This window comes from Capsicum annuum, chromosome 1 (assembly GCF_002878395.1).
Source record: "Capsicum annuum cultivar UCD-10X-F1 chromosome 1, UCD10Xv1.1, whole genome shotgun sequence".
NCBI lineage: Eukaryota > Viridiplantae > Streptophyta > Magnoliopsida > Solanales > Solanaceae > Capsicum > Capsicum annuum.
The window spans coordinates 157,541,101-157,555,277 of record NC_061111.1 but is presented as its reverse complement, the minus strand read 5'-3'; the positions used below and the strand labels follow the sequence as shown (position 1 = coordinate 157,555,277).

General features: G+C 34.9%; 1 long non-coding RNA gene across 2 annotated transcripts; it reads right to left on the bottom strand.

The window, feature by feature from the left end:
* Positions 1 to 597: 597 nt before the first annotated feature.
* LOC107840476 lies at positions 598 to 13,133 on the bottom strand. 2 transcript variants are annotated; one of them, XR_001665266.2, is made up of 4 exons: positions 13,025 to 13,133; positions 11,468 to 11,594; positions 10,407 to 10,507; positions 598 to 797 (listed from the first exon to the last, which is right to left on the bottom strand). It is a non-coding gene; the product is annotated as an uncharacterized LOC107840476 (long non-coding RNA). The 2 variants fall into 2 exon arrangements; XR_007046023.1 differs by lacking the exons at positions 11,468 to 11,594; positions 13,025 to 13,133 and having other exon boundaries at positions 10,407 to 11,265.
* Positions 13,134 to 14,177: the final 1,044 nt, after the last annotated feature.

Below are 14,177 nucleotides of genomic sequence, written 5' to 3'. Positions count from 1 at the left end.
AATGGATATTACTTGGGTTTGGTAATTGGCAACCCTGAAGAGCCTTACAAGTACGATGGTAGCCTATAAGTATCACAGATGTGGTGCTTGGCAACACCATAGAGCCTTTCAAGTATGGTAGAGGCCTATAAACATCAACTTGTATGATATTTAAGTAATTAGGTTACTTCATAGGTTGAGTGTCTACAATTTTCCCGTATTATTATTCATACCCAAATAAATAAATCAGTCATAACTGTCACACCCCATTTTTAACCAAAAGAAAAAAAAAAAGATTGGATTTTAAGTTCGAAAGGATTTTTATTATTGAAGTGACAAAAAGATGAAAATTTTGTTCTGAAAAAGAATTGTTTTTACATTCAAAACTCGAAGTCGCCACTTGGCATAAATCGGATGTGTCAACTCATCCTTAGATATCCTTTTTCAAAATGGTTTTGACTCTTAAAACTGATCCGCGAACAGAGATTCTAGCTAAGGAATTCTGTTGACCGAGGGGAAGGTATTAGGCACCCCTCGATCCCGTGGTTCGACCACGGTCGGTTGGTGGAGCATATCGACTAATTTGACATTAAAGATATATAAAGCACACAAAACACATAAAAAATCAAACCAACAAACAAAACAAAATGAATCAAAAATATAGTATCCAGTCCTAGTTGTACAGTCCCAAAAATAAAAAAATATGAAAATGTAAATCCTATTCTAAATTAATCCTAGACTAAGCCCCAATGCCTCACCCGATACCTCGGGCCTTCATCACGAACGTTCTCCAAGTACATAATACTTCAGGGCATTCCCTGGATAAAATAATACAAGTACTTCAGGGCATTCCCCAACCAAATGATACAAGTGACCCCAAAGCAAGAAAGCCAAAAACCATTCAATCACACAGTTGAAATATCCCATCAATCCACAGTCCCTAAATTTACCTACCCGACCTATGTTTGCCTATCCCACTCGACCTACCATGATACTATCAAGTTATATATCAATAAATCAAAACCACAATAATCACTTTATCAACTTTTAACTTACGTCCAAAACAATCAATTTTAATTCTCAAATGAGATATCATTTCATCACATAATCCATAATCTACAATCAAGGGAATCAAACATCGAATCAAAACAACCAACAATTCACATCATCACGGATCAACCAACACGATATTTAATTCAATGCACCAAATATCATCAACAATAAGATAAAAGAGGTGAAAGAGTAGAATTAGACCTCATTTGAAGCTTTCAAATTTAATGTTATTCGAATAAAAAAAGTCCACACCCGGAAACTGCGAACAGAACCTCAAACAAATGAACTCGTCCAACTTGGAACTGAGAATCACAGAAACAAAGAGACCTGGACCAGATTCTCATGAACCCACAGAACCTCAAACTAAAAATCATGAGAAATAAGAGAAATTCGACCCGATTCCAATAGGTTTGGACGGAATCGAAAGCAGATCGAGGTTTTGTTTGATGATTTTGTGTCGTTGTAACCCCGGTAAACTTTGGCTATGGCCAAAAAGACAAAGATATATTAGTTGAGACGTATTTCGATGGGTTTTGAATGAATTTGTGACAGCTAGATGCGATTTCGACGAGTTTGTCGTTGTAACAGTAATCAAACGACCAATATCGTGTTCCTCAAGCCCTCACTCGCCGGAAATTGCTTCACCATCGTTCTTTTTTCAATTTCAATCGCGGATCTCTCCCTCTCTCACAAATCTCTATCACTCTCTCGCAGATCTCTCTTACTCTCTCGCAACTCTCTCTCCCTCTCTTTGTCCATGTGTGTTGTGTATATCTATTCTGTGTATGTAAGTGTATTCGATCAACCAAGAAGAAGAAAAAAATGAAGGTTTATACGTATGTTTTTTTTCTTTTTCTCCCCAGATCCTGGAATCCCCCTTTGTTATGGTGTGTGCATATCCCCTTTATTTTATTCTATTCCAGGCTAAAATAACATAAAAAGAGGGTCAGGGGTTAGGGGGTATGTGGTGGTGAGTAGGGATGGGGTAGGTTGTTAGGATGAGGTGTAAAGTTGGTTAGGATAGGATTAAAATAAGATAGAATTTGTTAGGGATTATGTTAAGGGTTGTTATTTTTTGTATTTTTGTGGGGTATATCACATGGATGAGGGTGTGTGGTAAGGTGAGCTAAAATGAATAAAATTGAACTTGGGAGAGACAAAATTAGGGGTCTACAGCATGCCCCCTTTGAATGTAAACATGAAGTATTTTCAGACAAAGAAGTAGACAACGAGATAAAATTTTGTCCCGGTCATTATTCAAAAAGAATGAAATAGAAGGGAGGAGGGAAACCAAGTCTTGACTTTGGACATCATACTCATCCCTAGTTATGAGGGAATCAAGTCACAGGTATCCCCAAGGACTGAAAGAAGAACTGAAAGAAGAGGGACTATACCGAGGACTGAAAGAAGAGGGACTATATCGAGTTAGGGAGTCGACCGAGGTTCTATCGAGGTTTCGATCTGTGGCTCTGTCATTACATCAAAAATAATAATTACAAGTTAAAACATAAATGAAATTACAAAAGTCATATCTATGCGGCTTCTTTTGGACTCTTGACTTGAGTTTCATCACCCTACTCTTCAGGCGGGCTCCTGACTTGCCATTTCCTCAACTTGTTGCTTGGCTTTCAATTTCATCACCCTGTTTTTCAGGCGGGATCTTGACTTGTTATTTTTCAATCTGTTGACTCTCAATTCCTTCACTTTGTTGCTTGACTTTCAACTTCTTCACTTTGTTGCTTTGACTTTCCATTTATTCCCCCTTGTTCTTCAGGCGAGCTCCTGACTTTCAATTTCATCAGCCTGTTCTTCAGGCGGGCTCCTGACTTACCATTTTATCACCCTGTTCAACAGGCGGGCTCCTGACTTGAAATTTTATCACCCTGTTCTTCAGGCGGGCTCTTGAACATAAAGTAAATCCCTATTTTTCAAGAGAGTCCTAAACATAAAGTAAATTCCCATTTTCTAGAAAGTCCTGAACCGAAAGTAAATTCCCATTTTTAGGAGGGTCCTGAGCATAAAGTAAAATCCCATATTTCAGGAGGGTCCTGAACAGAAAGTAAAATCCCATTTTTCAGGAGGGTCCTGAACAGAAAGTAAAATCTCATTTTTCAGGAGGGTCCTGAACAGAAAGTAAAATCTTATTTTTTTCAGGAGGGTCCTGAACAGAAAGTAAAATCCCATTTTCCAGGAGGGTCCTGAACAAAAAGTAAAATCCCATTTTCCAGGAAGGTCCTGAACAGAAAGTAAAGTCCCATTTTCTAGGAGAGTCCTGAGCAGAAAGTAAAGTCTCATTTTTCAGGAGGGTCCTGAACAAAAAGTAAAGTCCCATTTTTCAGGAGGGTCCTGAACAGAAAGTAAAGTTCCATTTTTCAGGAGGATCCTGAACAGAAAGTAAAGTCTCATTTCTCATGAGGGTCCTAAACAGAAAGTAAAGCCCCATTTCTCAGGAGGGTCCTGAACAGAAAGTAAAATCATATTTCTCAGGAAGGTCCTGAACATAAACTAAAATCCCATTTTTTAGGAGGGTCCTGAACAGAAAGTAAGATCCCATTTTTCAGGAGGGTCCTGAACAGAAAGTAAAATCTCATTTTTCAGGAGGGTCCTGAACATGAAGTAAAATCTCATTTTTCAGGAGGGTTCTGAACATAAAGTAAAATCTCATTTTTCAGGACGGTCCTAAACAGAACATAAAATTTCGTTTTTTAGGAGGGTCCAGAAATAAGGTAAAATCCCATTTTTCAGGAAGGTCTTGAACAGAAAATAAAGTAATTTTCTATTTTTCAGGAGGGTCCTAAACAGAAAGTAAATTTCCATTTTTCAAGAGGGTCCTCAACAAAAACTAAATTCCCATTTTTCAGGAAGATCCTGAACAGAAAATAAAATTCCATTTTTCAAGAGGGCCCAGAACAGAAAGTAATTTCCTATTTTTCAGGAGGGTCCTGAACAGAAAGTAAATTCCCATTTTCCAGGAAGGTCTTGAGCAGAAAGTAAATTCTCATTTTCCAAGAGGGTCCTGAACAAAAAGTAAATTTCCATGGATGTGCTTTTCCAATGGTAAATAAATAAAGTGAAGCGAATTTGCCCCTATTTCAACAAAGAAAATTTGTCAATTAAAAATACAGTGGTGGCTTGTAGCACTTGGCTATCCCGACACCTGCTCTAGTGTCTATTTCCTTTATTTTGTTTCGGATTGTTGGCACTTGCCCCTGCTTGGTCACGTCATTGATCCAAACTCAAATTATTAAGTGTGACTTTGAAATAAACACAGTATCTCTTTTTGTCATGCTTCTCAGATAAACCCTTTAAACCTTGGTATTTTCATGATTTCCCAGATTTGCCTGTTTACAAAGCTTTCTGCATGCCCTTTTTCGGCTCACAATCATGTCTCTTTCATGCGCTGGCCTTTTTGTCTTGCTTTATACAATTAAAGAAGTTGGCAGTCAGTTTTGAAATCTCTTCTCACTTGTTTTGACATGAACTTGAGTCAAAGACAAGAGAAAAATAACAACAATTTTTGCTTTATTTGGATAACTGACTCAAGAAAATAAAAATAAACTAAAGAGAAGAAAAAAAACGACAATGATGTCCCCATTGAAAAAGATGAAATAAAAGTTTATTTGAAAATGACAGTCAACTCTAATAATTATGACATGCATATCAGATTAGACTGCCTGATCTTTCCATCCAAAAATTTCTACCAATTGTTGTTGAGTGAATGACCTCGAAATTGAGTTTCTTCCTTAGGTCAATTGCATTTAAGACCTCATTCGACTAGTGGCGCCTTGAATGGTTTTTGTCAACAAGCCTCTCTCATTTTCCTATTCTCAGCTCACCATTGTCGTATGGTGTCTGTGAGGGTTTTTCACCAATGAGACTCTCTTATTTTTATTTGTCTCAACTCACCGTTGTCTTATGGTGCTCGTGAGGGTTGTCACCGATAAGACTGTCATTTTTATCTCCCTCAACTTACCATCGCCTTATGATTCCCGTGAGGGTTTTCACCAATAAAACTCTTTTATTTTTATTTCTCTCAACTCACTATTGCCTTATGGTGCCCGTGAGGGTCTTCACCAATAAGACTCTTTTATTTTTATTTCTCTCCTGATTCCTTATGCTGAGGAAGACAAGTAGTTCCCAAAATGCATCATCACATTCATTGCATGCTTAGCCTTAACATTCTCAAAGATTGATCTGAAGGTATTTCTTCGGTTATAACTTGGATTTTGGATAGGGTTAGAAAGAAAGGATGACATGAGGCCCAAATGACACTTGAAGTGGGTTAGGACTTACAACTTTTGAAATCGACCCAAATAATGAGGATTAACTCCAACCCCAATTTCTTTTGACTGGGCAATTCTAAATTATTTATTTGGTTGGACCGAGCCTCGAATAAGGCAGCCTACGTATCTCGCCCCCGAAAGAGGAGAATCAAGTCACGCGTAGTTCTGAAAACTGGTTCTGCATGATTTAGACTTTTGATTTTTTTTCTTTTATTGATACTCTTTTCTCTTTGAATTTTTCTGACTCTATTTGTCTGGGCACTTTTCTTTTTTCTTATGGACATATTTTCTTTTTTCTTTTTTTACTCTATTTTGATTCCAAAAGAGGGGTATGAAAGAAAATAGGACTAAAGCTCAAATGGGATAAATAAAGGATGACACAATGTTTGGATAACAGAATGAAATTCCTTCGTCATATCAATCCTTCAAAATGCAAGTACATATCATGGAATATGAAAGTGCACAATCAATATCATTTATGACATGTTTTACAACACTAACTTGCTCCGAACATATGTACCACCTCTTTTTCTACACTTGCCGAACATACAACTCTATCTTTGTTGTACATCCCTCACATTGAATGACTCATGTTTTCGTGGAGTTGATTTTGTTCCGTTCCTTGGGATCATATATCCACTATTTGACCTAATTGAGCTATGTTTTTCAATTGATGACCAAGTTATTCTTGTGATTTTCAAAATAATTGCCTTAATTTTCAAAGAAGGTTTGAACTTGTCACCAAATGTCTCAGCACTCTACCTATTTTCTCAGATGCTTTCTTTTTCTAACTTTAATCCTCTGATTCAATGTTTATGCTTAAATTGGATTTTAAGATCTAGCTAAAAATTCCGCTAGCATGTCATAACACTAGAATTAACCTAAAATATACTGTATAAATAAATAAACAAACAACATATATTTAAAACACAAAGAAAAAAGGGACACTTCATTCAATTAAAATAAAAGATAGAAGGGTTTGAACATAACGACAAATGGACAAAACAAGATAGATCCTAAACTACAACCCTAAAATAATTCGGATAATAAAAAATAAAATAAAGCAAACTACCAGACCTCTTCCTAGTAGGGAGAGGGGTGACTTCTCAATTGCTCAGCCTGATATTTTAGCCTCTGGTTTGCATATCAGCATGATTGGAGTTTTCCTCACTGTCAATGTTCTGCACCATAATCGATTTATCTTGAATCATCTTTTCAATTTCTATTTTCAAAGCCCAATAATCTTCAATACTGTGACCCTGAACATCAGAATGATATGCACATCGAACATTAGGATAAAAACTTCTTGAATGTGGGTTAGGAGTATACCCAAAGAGAGGAGTGATCATGCCTTGTTGTGCCAATCTCTGAAATAAACTGGCATACGACTCTCCATTTGGTGTGAAGCTATCCCTCAATTTCTGCCTCATTTCATTGTTTGGCTTGAATCCAAAATCGGGCCTCGAAGGACTTTGGTAGGTTTGTGGAGTCGGAGGGTGACTCTGAAGAGTTGGTACGTGCCATTGTGAGTAAGGAGGGAGTTGAACATATGGTTATACGCAATATACTAGATATGGAGGTGAGAAAATGGAGTATAATGAATTTTAAGAGGGATTATAGAGAGTTTGGGTATGAAATTGGGCTTGAGACTGACGGTAACGACGACGTCGTCTTCTTAGGTGTGCCCGTTCTCCAACTCTAACAGCATTTGTATATTTCCCATTTTTCTCCCTTCCAGATTCCTTTAATTGATTGCAATATTGTCCCAAATATTTCACGAATTCCTTCTGTCCATCTTGCTCCTTAAATTTTGGTATCTCAAGGCTTGGAGGAGGGTTAACACCTGAAGACATGCCCCTGTTTTTGTATGAAACATCTTTTTCACTCGCAAGTCTAGGGAACTTTTCACAGTATTTCCTGCATTCTTAATTTTTCCAACCATTTTCTCTGGCTTTTTTTGGCACACTAGGCTACTTGTTAAGAAATTTTGGTGGTCCAGTTAAGTTAAAAGCAGGCTCAGGAGTATAACAATGATCACCAAGAGTATTGAATATAGGTTCACTAGCAGCATGGGACGCACAACCGTTGAGCGAGCTAGTATGGAAGTCCCAGTAGAGGATTGAGCAACAAGATCACAGATGACATATGGTGTTGTGAATGTAGCAGGCTTATGCTGAGAAGCTAGAGGAAAAGAGGTGGAAGTATTGAGATGTTTTTTGGCTCGAAATGATTTCTGAGTCATGTTGCAGTGCATCAACAACAGTAGAAAATTGAATTTGATATTTTAGTGGAAAACTCGAGATGTTTGTAGGATCAATAAAGGGAAATAGAGGAGGAGGCAACCCCCAGGCCCAAGCTCGATGCATTTCTGTCATTTGTTGTCTTAAGCTCCTAATTTGTTGCTTCAAATTCTCTTTTTTCTAATTCCTTGTTTGATCCATGATATCACTCTCTATATCTTTGTTGGACACAACTAACCCTTTGAATTTGGTGTGATGTGAAGTACCAGCCAGAATGTCACAAACCAACTACCTTAAACTGACTCAACAAAAAAAAACAGCAAATGTGTTATAGTTCAACACTTTTTCAAAACCTCTTTTTCCATTTTTTTTTTTTAAAAGATCACCGAACCCAAGAAGGGCGTCTACATATCTCACTCCCGAGAGAGGAGAATCAGGTGTGCATAGTTCGTGAAGTCTTGCCAAAATGGCCAATTAAACTCTTTTTCCATTCTTTTTCTTGAAACTTCACAGAGAAAAGAAAATAACAAATTGTTAAAAGAATTGACAAAATCTTTTTGTATTTTTCAAGTTTAAATCCATACACAAAATGAAATCTATAATTACCAAATAAAATCATTTTGGGCTTTCAATTTTGAGTTTCATACAAAAATGAAATTTAAACCTATTAAAGGAAAATCTTTTTGAATTTTTCAAATAAGATCCACCAAAAATAAAACCTACGATTATTAAGGAAAATCTTTTTGTATTTTTCTTTTCAAGGCATATATGAAACACCTACTCTAAATGAGGAGAAGAAATCTTTTTTTTGATCTTTTAAATAAGATCCCCAAATCAACAATAGGTTGCCTACGTATCTCACTCTCTCGGGAGGAGAATCAGGGGTGTGTAGTTCGTCCAGATTGAACAATTAAGAATTAAATGACAAATTAAACTCTGAATTGAGAGTCACGACTAAAGATAGATGAATAAAATCTTTTTGGGGTTTTTAATTAGAAACTAACACCAACAACTATGAAAGAGAAAATATTTTTGATATTTTCATCAATAAAAATAATAATGTACAAAGCTCCTATTGAAAGAAAAAAAATATTTTTTTAGATTTTTTGAATTGTGAATACTTACTAAAGAAATAAAAGGAAAATCTTTTTAATGTTTTTAATTTTTGGGGAAATGAGTGCAAAAAGTAAAAAAATATTTTTTTCTTGAATTGTGAAAAACAAAAGCCATAAAGAACCCTAAAAACTGTCAAATCTCTTTTTTTTCACTCTTTTTTTCAACGATTTCTTGCCTACACATTTTGCTTCTAAGTTATGGTTTTGCCCAAATCAGTCTGTCAAATGACCTCGTTACCCTTAAAGATGCAATATTTATCACGTAGGGATGCCTTAGAGGTGAGTTTCCTATAAAGGACCAAGTGAGTCCCTCTAAGTCTCAATATGATGCAGATAAGCATGATCTAAAGGCTGACCTACGCTGGGGTTCACTAACAAGGCTATTCGAGGGAGCGTATGGTCGATAGTGGCTGTTTTAGCTTTCCACCCACTTCATACTAGCCGACGGCTCCCCCTCCTAAGATAAGGGTGACTCAACTAGAGGTCGTGTACACAGTGTGCACTACGGACTTGTTGCAAAAAAAATGACTTGGGTTATGCACATGATGCCAGATATAAAGCGGTAACACATAGATTAAAACTGTAAACAAAGAGCACGCAAGCACTCAACAATGAAAAAAAAAACAATAACACAAAACAACACAAACAGCGTCGATACACCCATATGCCAAACTAAGCCGATACAGCTCCAAAAAAATAAGCTTGAATTATGAAATTATCCCAGTGGAGTCGCCAGAACTGTCATACCCTATTTTTAACCAAAAGAAAAAAACAGATTGGATTTTAAGTTTAAAAGGGTTTTCATTATTGGAGTGACAAAAAGATGAAAATTTTATTCAGAAAAAGAATTGTTTTTACATTCAAAACTCGGAGTCACCACTTGACATAAATCAGGTGTGCCAGGTTACCCTTGGATATCTTTTTTTAAAACGACTTTTGAGTCTAAAAACGGATCCACAAACAGAGATTTTGGCTAAGAAATTCTGTTGACTGAGGGATAGGTGTTAGGCACCCCTCGATCCCGTGGTTCGACCACGGTCGCTTGGTGGAGCATATCGACTAATTTGACATTACAAATGTATAAGCCACACAAAACACATAAAACAATCAAACCAACAAATAAAACAAAATAAATCAAAAATATAGTATCCAGTCCGAGTTGTACAGTCCCAAAAATAAAAAAATACGAAAATTTAAATTCTATTCTAAACTAATCCTAGACTAAGCTCCAATGCCTCACCCGATGGTTCGGGCCTTCATCACGAACGTTCTCCAAGTACACAATACTTCAGGGTATTCCCCGGATAAAATAATACAAGTACTTCAGAGCATTCCCCGACCAAATGATACAAGTGACCCCAAAGCGATAAAGCCAAAAAACATTCAATCACACAGTTCAAATATCCCATCAATCCACAGTCCTTAAATTTGCCTACCCGACCTACGTTTGCCTATCCCACTAGACCTACCATGATACTATCAAGTTCGATATCAATAAATCAAACCACAATAATCACTTTATCAACTTTTAACTTCTGCCCCAAAACAACCAATTTTAATTCTCAAATGAGATATCATTTCATCACATAATCCATAATCCACAATCAAGGGAATCAAACATCGAATCAAAACTACCAACAATTCACATCATAACAGATCAACCAACACGATATTCAATTCAATGCACCAAATATCATCAACAATGAGATAAAAGAAGTGAAAGAGTAGAATTAAACCTTATTTGAAGCTTTCGAATTCAATGTTCTTTGAATAAAGAAAGTCTGCACCCGAAAACTTCGAACCGAACCTCAAACAAACGAACTCGTCCAACTCGAAACTGAGAATCACAGAAACAAAGAGACCTGAACCAGATTCTCATGAACCCACACAACCTCGAACTAAAAATTATGAGAAATAAGAGAAATTTGACCCGATTCTAATGGGTTTGGACGGAATCGAAAGCAGATCGAGGTTTTTTTGATGATTTTGTGTCAATGTAACCCCGGTAAACTTCGGCTATGGCCAAAACGACAAAGATATATCAATTAAGACGTATTCTAATGGGTTTTGAAGGAATTTGTGGCAGCTAGACGCGATTTCGGCGAGTCTGTCGTCGGAACAGTAATCAAACGACCAAATCGTGTTCCTCAAGCCCTCACTCACCGGAAACTGCTTCACCATCGTTCTCTTTCGATTTCAATCCCGGATCTCTCCCTCTCTCGCAAATCTCTCTCTTTCTCGCAACTCTCTCTCCCTCTCTCTGTCCGTGTGTGTGTTGTGTATATCTATTCTGTGTATGTAAGTGTATTCGATCAACCAAGAAGAAGCAAAAAAGAAAAGGTTCATACGTATGTATTTTTTTCCTTTTTCTCCCCAGATCCTGGAATCCCCCTTTGTTATGGTGTGTGCATATCCCCTTTATTCTATTCTGTTCCAGGCCAAAATAACGTGAAAGGAGGGTCAGGGGTTACAGGGTATGTGGTGGTGAGTAGGGGGTGGGGTAGGTTTAGGATGAGGTGTAAAGTTGGTTAGGATAAAATTAAAATAAAATAGAATTTGTTAGGAATTATGTTAAGGATTGTTATTTTTTCTATTTTTGTGGGGTACAATAATATGGATGAGGGTGTGTAGTAAGTTGAGCTGAAAAATAAAATTAAATTTTGGAGGGACAAAATTAGATGTCTACAATAACTACTCTTATATTATTGAAATATAACTATTTGTATATTTCTTATTAATCATTAAATCTAACAAACGCTAATAAATCAATTTACTTATAAAGATATATGATACCTACCATTTAATACCACAAAATCAAAATTCATGCTTGCAATGAAGGAACTCAAGAGTACTTTTAGACATGATGAAAATGAATTGCTGAGTGTTGGCAAACAGTAGCTAGAGTTGAAGTGTTTCGATGTATTCTGCAAGATAAAGAGAGATGGTCAGTAGTTAGTACCTGAAATAGGCAAGAAAAATCTAGAAATTTATCAATAATTATTCAATGAAGGTTCAGTTCATAATACATAAATGTACCCTTTAACTTGGCCTAAACGACATTCATGTTCTCCAATTTTGGGTGAACATATATAGACACTAATACTATCATAATATCAAATAAGTATTCATGTTCTCCAATTTTGGGTGAGCATATATAAACACTAATACTATCATAATATCAAATAAGTAGGTGTATGCATCCTATGAAGTAAATCATAAAAGACACATTTATGTATTATGTCGAAGTTTATCAATAACATTATCATTATCTCTACATTCGGCTGAACTAAACTGTCTGCTCATACTTTTTTAAAGAAATATCTTTTTATGAAGTTTTTCTAGGATAGTATTTGAGTACCTTCTGGAAGAAATTAGATTGCAATAGGAAAGGATACTTATATTATATAATATAATTAGACAATATACTCATAAATCTCAGAGTGACAAAATTGAATATGAAATTTAAAAAAATAAACAATTTTTTCCATTACTTAAGCTCTTGTCCACATCAATTGGAAGAACAAATCAAAGTTTTTAGTAGATAATATATGAAAAATAAATCAAAGCATTTTGCGCATTTGTAAATTACACTTATTTGGGCACAAATAGTAAGTCATCATTTCGAAGTACCCATTGAAGAATTGTTCTCCTATTTTGTTTGCATACAATAATTTGGAGCAAGTACACAACGTTTGCATGCGCTCGTCCACTGTCTAAGCCTATTTTATTTTCATGATCTGCTATGAAAACACTGCTACATTCTAGCATTAAGCACAGATTAATAGATCCAATTAGAAAAAACAAAATAATAGGGCATGGAAGAAGAGACACAAGTAAACTAAACAAAGGAAATAATAAAACAGAAGAAATACACGATTAAAACAAATCAATAAATTCAAAAGAAGTATCAGGATGAATGGTAGATGGATTTCTCTATATAGAATGACCTCTAATCTTCAGTTGAATACAAAGGAGCTGAAATCTATAGATTTCTTATTCTCTAATTCAGAAAATTTTGTTGATTTCGATTACTCAACCTCAATACAATTCAACAAACAAAGGGCAAAAAAATAAAGATAGCCGAAAGATACCTTTCAAAATCAAATTTTACGGATCTTGTAAGTAAATCTACCCTAGCGAGAAATCGAATTCGAATTCGGTGTTCTTCCATTAAAAATTACCTGGCATATATAAAAATCTCAAAATATACCCGCATCGAGAAATTTGTAAACCCTATAAATCTTGCAACTTGGTCTAGGCTAATGAGAGATGGAAAAATGAAATTGAAAGGTCTTCCATTAAAAGTTATCAAAGATTAACCCAAAAAGAAAAACATAATTAACCAAAAAAATACCTGTACAAAATAGTATCTAGACGCACAGGGAAAAAAAAAATTTTGTGTGCGCGCGGGAGAGGAGATGAAAAACCTAGATTAAGGTTATAGCTTCAATGAGAAAGATGTTACTCCCTCAGTTAATTGACCCAATTAACTTGGCACATCTCTTAAAAAATTATTTAATAGAGACTTATTTTATTAAAATAATTCTATTAATTATATATTAAAAATATAAATTTAAATAAATATATTTTATTTAATTATTTAATATTGAAGGTAATATCGAAAAAATATAATAAAATTCTCTTAATTTTATTAAAGAAATAATTAAATTAAAATAAATATTTTCAAGAAAGAATGTTAATTAAAATGAAACGAGGTAGTATGTGTTTGCTCTAAGCAAGTAGAACACGTGTATAAGAGAATTAAGTAGCACATATTAGACTAACGAACAAATTGACGAAAATATCCTTATTTTTAAATGATATGAAGCATACGTGTTGAAAGCATTTTTTTTTAATATATAGAAAAATTATCTTAATTTTTAGCTTTTTCTCACCGGAAATCATACAAACTTATTTCATTTAAAATTGTCATCATTTGTAGTTCACCTATGATTAAGGGTGTCAAACAGTACGCGCTGACCCGGCCCAAATTAGTCCGATCCGGCCTATTTAGATAATCCAGTTCGATTAGTCCACGGGCTGAATAGTATCAAATTTTGGATCGATTTATTTTTGGTTTTGGGCCCGATTAATTCGGATCGAGTTCGATTTAGGCCTGCTGATTAATCGATTTGAAATCGGTCCGGTTGATTTTTTATTTGTTAAAAAAAAATTAATAAACGGATTAATTTACTATAAAGTATTATTAATTTATTATATTAAATAACATATATTTTTATTTAAAGAAGTACATATATTTTATATGTGTATTTATATATTGAATGATACGTATATATGTGTGTATATTTTTTAAAGTAGTATATATATTTAACGTATAAATGAGTATATGTTTTAGAAATTAATATATAACTATATGTTTAGTGTGTGTATATATTGTAGTATATATATATATTGCAGTACATGTTTAATTTAAAGTAGTACATATATTGAATGGTAAGTATATATGTGTATATATCTTCTATAGACATATATATTTAATGTATACA